This window comes from Ceratosolen solmsi, unplaced genomic scaffold (assembly GCF_000503995.2).
Source record: "Ceratosolen solmsi marchali unplaced genomic scaffold, CerSol_1.0 scaffold6, whole genome shotgun sequence".
Classification (NCBI taxonomy): domain Eukaryota; kingdom Metazoa; phylum Arthropoda; class Insecta; order Hymenoptera; family Agaonidae; genus Ceratosolen; species Ceratosolen solmsi.
This window is the reverse complement of record NW_011948414.1, coordinates 9,045,405-9,053,920: the sequence shown is the minus strand read 5'-3', so window position 1 is coordinate 9,053,920 and position 8,516 is coordinate 9,045,405.

The following is an 8,516-nucleotide window of genomic DNA, read 5'->3' as shown; positions in this document are numbered from 1 at the left end:
ATTACCTAGCAATAAAGAGATTTATATTTAATTAAAAAAATTAATAAATTATTTAGTCCTAATCGTCTTTAAATATGAAATCAGAGATATTTGCCACGTCATTTTTAAAATTCAATTTTAATAGAATTTTTATAAAATTTATTACACCTTTTATAATTTTGATACAGAATTTGTTTTGTTTCCTATTATTAACGTTATTATCAAGTATGTTATTATTATGTTTACGTGTTAATAATAATAATAATAATAATAACAATAATAATAATAATAATAATAATAATATATTTGATTAAATTAGTTATAAGGAAAGTAATTAAAACCATTAAAAATATTAAAAAAAAAAAGTTAATTAAATCATGTATTTATAGTCTTGAATAACTTGAACATATATATATGTGTGTGTGTGTGTGTGTGTGTGTGTGTGTGTGTGTGTGTGTGTGTGTGTGTGTGTGTGTCTGTTTAGAATATGAGTATGTTATAATTAAGAGATTAATGATCTTTTTTATTTACCTATTGACTTTATTAGTTCTTTTATGCATTCATCTCATTTCGACCATTATAAATCGATGATGTAATGTATATATACAAACTTCCCATCGGCATTCTGCTATAACGGTAACGTCTGTTGGAAAATCAAAACAACGGAAACAAACTTGACCTCGATGAGAGTGGGGCTCTAGCCTTCCGTTTTAATGTTTCGCTTTAATGCGCTTGACATATTCATAACAATCTTTACATTTAATTTGACATTATAATCGATATTTTATACATTTTCATAGCCAGACCTAAGATTAGCAGTTATCAGACTAAATCTTGTTATTAGCATAATTGAATTGTATAAACGTATATAAATTTCATAAGATATGTAAATGTATTTAAATCATTCTTTACATAATGGGCTTATCGATAATTTAGGAGAAGAGCCGTTTTATATTCTCTGTTTAAAAGCTTTTATCTCTCATCTGTAGAAATTCGCAATGAATGTATATTAAAGTACATGTTTTTAATTGAGATTATAGGATAAATTAATATTGAACTTGACTCTGTACAATTTTATATTAATAAACATAATTATAAAATAAATATATTTGTTGCTTAATTATTTAATTATTTGTGGATTCATAAACGCCATACACACAATAATAAAATAACAATGAAAGAAAATTAAGGATACATTGTAAATGATATACTAGCCTATTCATTGTATGATTTACCTTAACTGCTTAAATGTTATCATTTAATTTAATTCTAATATTATTTAATTTTATTATTACAATTATTATTTAAACGAATTCTACAGTTTACAATTGTTGACGATCTCTCTTGTACTATAATCATTTATTACATAGTATTTAAGCATTGATTCCAAAACATATAATTATTTATAATTCAATGGAATGGAACAATGGAATGTAATACTATTTAAAACAATATTCTATTATAGTACTGACGCTTATTGATCCTTACGCTTACAAAATAATTAGTAGTAGATATTGATTGTATTATTGAGATAATAAATCTAGTAGTAATTTATTGTTTCAGTTCTATTATCTAGTTTCAAGTTAACTTGAAACTGCAATTGTATTATTATTACAATTCTTATTCAATTATCAAGACAATTAAAATAGTTTATAAGAGTGTAAATGTAAGATTGTTTTCATTATTTCACCTGTCTGGTGTAATAGATATATCTTTTCTGGCAATACTTGATACAGCTTATTCAATGTTTAATGTTGATCTGTTAATATTTATTCATAATAATTTTATTTTTCCATATCATATATATCTTATAAATTGTATTTATATCAACATACTTATTAAAAAAATCTTTCAAATAAATAGAATTGGTTTTAAATTAAAACCATTGGAATTTTCATTCATTATGATTTTTAATTACGAAATATAAAAAGGATTATCTACAATTTATATAATTTTCAGAATTCACGTAATTTATTAATTACAAATAATTCAGCCTTTGTGTATGAATTATTATTTTTCCATTCTTATATTAAACATTTAATTGTTTTATCATGGTATAATTTATATTAATATTAATTATGATAACGTGATACTTGTTTTAAATACACTATTTTGTGGTAAAAAAGTTTTACATTTTATAATTTCAAATTATATTTTATCTATTTTGTTTGCACACAGTTATTTATTATACACTACATTATGTAATAAGACATTCATATTATTTATTCATTAAAAATTACTGAGAAATGAAAATTAAAAAAAAAAGAAGAAATAAAGTCAAAATAAATGTCGTAAATATAACAAAAGGTCATAAATTCAGCTTTAAGAATTTAGTGAACATAAAATTTAAAGAAAGTACTTTCTATACAACAAATAAAAATACTTCAAATTGTAATTAAGTACAAAAAAAAAAAAAAAAAAAAAAAAAAAAAAAAAAACGAAGAAACGTTTTTCAACGAATGGAAATAAAATTTGAAAACTGTTAATTTGAACCCGTATTTTTTCCGACTATTACGAGAGAAAACAAAAAAAAGTTCTTTTGTGTATAATGCAAGGCGGCTTAATCATACATGAAGCATATAACGAGTATATCATATTCCAAACGCAGATACCGCCCCTTTTACCATGAAGATTCCGTGAGTGCTGGTAAAGTGGTTTAATAATAACACAACACATTGATAAATGTACATTCATTTGCTAAGGTAAAGTATCGTGAAAGAGTAGAAAGGAGAGAGAAGAATCCAGCTGTAGCGCAATGGACTAGATTGAAAATGTATGAATGTGTGCTTAGTGAGTCTTTAATGACAAAGAAAATTTTCTCTATAGTTGATGCGCTCGTTTATTTTCTTCTAATATTATGATTTACATTAATATTTTACTTATTCACTTGCAGTAATACAAAAGTTGAAATTGCATGAAAAATAAAATATTGATATTTAATAAGTCTTGTATGTTTATCGCAGTTTTACCTTCTTCATTACTTTAGTTATTTTAAACTGTAATCAATGGTACGGTGGAACTTTAATATAAGGAAAAGATATAATTATATAATTGGCACAATAAAGATTAAAATAAGAAGATAAATTGTAAAATAATTAATCGATGCTTCTAATTAATGGATAATTATCAATGAATATCTTTTTATAGTAAATTTTCAGGATTAAAATTGAACGATAAGATTAGTATAAAAAAAAAAAAAAAAAGTTCATTGCTAGTTAAGAAACTGTTAGTTAGACAATTGAATAATATTTGTTAAATGACATTATTATATAAGTTAATTAATAGGGAAATTATTGCATATATATATATATATATATGTGTGTGTGTGTGTGTGTGTGTGTTTGTGTGTGTGTGTGTGTGCATGAATGATATTATAAGAATATTAAAATTAAAAAAAGAGATAAAAAAAATTGCTTGAACTTAAGATAACTCTTAGAGTAGAACAAATATATGCGATCTTGTAAATGCTTGAAAAGTAAGTGATAAAAACATCAATTATCCATTAAATGTCAAGAGGATTTTCAAGAAAGTGAAAACCTATTAACTTAATTAATTATAATATAATACTTATATTTTATAATATAGATATATTTCTATCAAATGAGTGAAATATGACGTCTTAATTTAATTATTATCTTTAATTAAAACAATGTAATTTTTTAAACCCATCACTAAAAAGAATCTCAATACCGACAGTTCCTACTAGTAAAAGTAAAATTTACGTCAAGTTAATAATATTTTAAAACAAAATTTATCATGAATGTTCGTGAAAATTTGCACTATTCGCTGTCAATGGAATAGTTGTGCATGAGACTTTTCATCAGGCGCAACTGCGTCGTTTTCAAATTTCTTAAAATTTTCAAGAGAATGGCTATTGGAATTTAAAAATGAAAATACAACCTTTCGCTGTATAGTTGCTATAAGTGCACGCGAGCCTTCAATAATTAAAGCAAACAGTTTCACGAATAACTAATTTCTCGACGAATTTCTCCTTTGACAATCGTGCGGTGCCGTGACATCTCAGGCATCCGTGCGTGTAAGTAAGTGCCTCAGTGAAATCAAGAAACAAAAGCGAGTTTGACGGAGAACGCGGATAAAAATGCTGTACGGGGATAAAAATCTCCACGCCTATAAGGCACATCGAAGGCCTGCGTAGAAGCACGAAGTCGTGCTCCAGATCCGTGACACCGTTCTCGCGACTCGGCAACTCAAGACGTGCGAGTTCCTGTAGGCGCCCTGACGCACCTCCGCCTATCGCGAATGAATCCACCTGGCTGCGATATGCATATCCATGCGACTCTCACGTCGACTCCCGTCGTACGGGGCTCGGGAATGCAGACTTTGCTTCGTTTTATTAGGTTTGGAGAAATTCATCGGCCGATGAAAAAGTGCGTTACGATCTGCGCGTAAATATACGACCGGAACTAAAACCGCTCGCCGTTGAGAATGTTGGTCTTGGACTCGTGACGATGACGAGAATATACAAGAGTATTCTAGGTTTTCAGTCGATTATTTATTATTTTTATTATTATTATTCATTGACTTAAATGAGACGAATAATAAATAGCAAACGTATTATAATCACTTTATACTAGATGCTCGATTTCATAAATTGATTTCGTAAAAACGACAATATGTGATGATTTTCCATTCTATGGCTTTTTATTAATTATGTATAATTGCTCCTAGGTGCAAAAATATAATGTGTAAAAAAATTTTATTCAATATGTTCATAAGATTCAAATGACTTGGAATGACAAAAGGTTAAAAATACACAACTTTTCTTATTTATAGTTAATAAGAAACGAGCATCATCCTAATATGATACTCAAATTTCATTTGACATTTCTATATTTATTTATAAAAGCTTCACATGGCAACAAGTTAAAACAATATATATATATATACAATAAATAACAAAGCCTGGAAATTTCTAAATGAAGTACAACTATTGTTAATTTCATATTATTATATGCCAGCAGAGTATAATAGTCGAAATTATTATTGAACAAAGTATTGAAAGTATTTCATTTGTAACATATATATATATATATATATATATATATATATATATTATATAAAAACTACTTTATAATATATATATATATATATATTATAAAGTAGTTTTTATCATAATAAATATTCTAAGCTTTTACTGTACTGTAAAATACACTATTATATTCATTGATGTATAAGGGATATTATTTTAATGAACAGTAGTTTGAAATAAAGTCGAACAAATTATAGAACGATACTTGTAAATACTCTCTATTTTCATTTCAATTTCAATTATCTCATTGAAATAATTGCTCATTCAAATAATAGAGCTTAACTCTATTATTAGAGTAAGAACATTTCTTCAATTAATTATAAATCCAAGAACAATTATATTTCTATCATCGTATATGAATACTTTTACATGAGGATTTCAATTTTGGATATTCATAGCAGAGGGATTATGTTAAGGAATCATTATTTTTAAATATAAAAAAAAAATAATAAAAAGTTTGTTAAACAAAAATAAGTTAAAATACAATAGTCTTCGGAAAGTGACTTTCAACTATATGTAATAAGTTCTGTTATGCAATTACATTTATTCTTAAATAAATTTTTATATAATAGATCATTTGAGTATTCTATATGTTTATATATGTTATTATATGTATTAATATGAGATACAAATAATACAATAATTAATAGGAAGTGTATAATGAAATAATAATTAATCGTATTAAATAAGTTCTTAACATATCAAAAATAAAACTTTTCATGATTATTGCATTTATTATGAAAGTAAAGTCATGGATTATCCATAAACGTATACATTAAATAGATATTATTTAATTTATTATTTGAATTATTTAGAATGAAACTTATTGAATTATATAAAATATGAACTTTTTAGTTCATATTCTTATATATAAATAACAAAAATATTTTGTTTTTTTTTCAACAATATGTAAATGTTAATTATTCTATTTTTTTTAATTAATTAAAAGTGTGTATTAATTTTTTTTATATAAAATTTCTTATAAGATTTTTGATAAAATTAATGTGATATTTAACATATAGATAATTCTAAGAACCATTGAAGTGAACTTAGATTTTGAACGAGTATTTAATAATGGAAATTTGAATTTAATAACGCGATTAAACTTTAGTTTAATCTATCATTGTGATAGAAAAATTGTATGTGTTCTGTAAATAATAGATATTTTGTACAGATTAAGAACAAAAAATCTATATATCAGGTATTATTCTTATTCATACTATAATAAATTTCAGTTGCTTTGTTATGAATTTATGTAACATAATTACTGCATGCAATTATCACTTGGAAATACTTTTATATTACACATACATGCACAATTATTATTATTTATAAAAATTTTATAATAAAAAACATAATTTGCGAATTTTTGCAGTACATCCTGAGATATACAGGTGTACTATGTGTAAAATATGAATTAATTTTGATTGAAATTCGACAGAAATATGTTGATTGAACATATTTTGATTGATTATGACAATTATTTACATAAATCTTCTTCAATATTTGAATTTTAACTTTATAAATATATTTATATATATATATATATATATATATATATATATATATATATATATATAAGTTAACCTATCACTTTTCACGGTAAATAACTTCTTTATTAAGTATTTAAAAAATAAGCAAATTAATTGAGCAAATATTTCGAGACGTAAATCATTTTATAACAGCTTCTCACTTTGAGAATAATTATATATATTTACATTATTGGTCAAAAATAATAGAGATTAGTAATGTAAGTTGTAAAATATAATTTATCATGATAAATATGTTCAATTATTTAATAAGATAAATATTATTATTTATTAGGTTTATTAAACAAAATTTTTTAAATATTAATCTTAATTCTGATTTCTCTCAAAATTAAAACCAATCATTGTATCCGGCATAATATAATATTATTTAATTATATAACTTCTTATTATATTATATTTCATTACATTAATGACTCTTAATAAATTTCTTTAAAGTTAAATTTCCTGTTTTATTAATCCATTGTTATAAAAGATACTGTAATGTTAATTACTTACAATCTATTTTGATATATATTATTGAAATATATGAAAGGTTAGAATTAAATTTGAATTACAATTGAATTGCAAATATTTAATATTTTATTATTATTATTATTATTATCACTGTATTTAATATAATTATTAAATTTCTTGAAAAGACTTTATATATAGTATAACAAATTTATATAGTTATTATAATGATTATTTGAAAATCATGACAACTGTGAATAATGCATATTTTAATCTGAATTATTTTTAATGGAAAACAATTTTTCAAAATAACCTATACTAAAAACAATATTTTATATAAATAGTTATTATGAAATAAAGGGTAGGACTAATTATTTCAGAACGCATGTACATAATTTTGTTTAAATTATAATAATTTCAATTTTTGTAAATTCAATTACTTTTTATGGCACAATATAAAATTTTTATTACAACTTCTATATTGAAATATTTTATCAAGTAAAAGTCATTGTATTACAATTAATTTATCAATATATTTATTAAATCGAATATATATCTTCAAATCAATCCTATTTCTTTAAGAAAATTGTTTTAAAAAGTTATTCTACTTCTTCTATATACACTATAATCGGGTTTCTACAAATTCTTGTTTTTTTTTTTTTTTTTATCACATGATACTTTTTAACGAAACGTAAGTAAATTCATGTAGTTAAATATATCAACTAAGAACTAGTTGCAAGGAATATTAAGTGCAAAAATTACAAGTGGTTTATTTGTAAAAATCTGTTACGCATACCAATGGTAGTTTGTATTACATAGATAAAGAAATGAGAAAAATAGGGAGAGATTGAGAGAGAGAGAGAGAGAGAGAGAGAGAGAGAGAGAGAGAGAGAGAGAGACGGTGTGTGATGGGAGGTTTTAAGAAAGAGAGAAGGAGGTGGAGTAAAGTAAAGATACAGAACCAGTTTCTCTTCGGTACAAGGAGGAACTGGTCCCCATCTCTCGCCTCTCTCCTCTCAATCGGTCTCTCTGTTCCTCCCTCTATCTTATTCCCCAAGTGGGCTCAACTCTTCGTAAGTATCGTCGATCCCACGCGCCTATCCACGGAGCACAACAACATAATTCACTACATGGGCATTTTCCCTCTCCAAGACTCAACTGGTATCGGGCCCCCAATGTTAGGCGCAGCTCCCTTCTACCTTTATCGTATCATGCTAAGAGGTGGTTCGCAAGCACGTGCATGTGCGAGGGGCGTTTAATCAGCTGAGTGAGATCTACGTATATAAGGTGGTCGGGGCGAGAGAGGCGCCTCAGAAGCGTCGTCTACTTCGCTTGCTCACGCATATTATAACAAAAGGGACTGTTTCGCGCGCGCTGTTAGCTGAAAGCGAGAGAGACAGAGGAGAGAGTGAAGAGAGAGAGACAGAGACAGAGACAGAGATATATATATATATATATATATAGAGAGAGAGAGAGAGAGAGAGAGA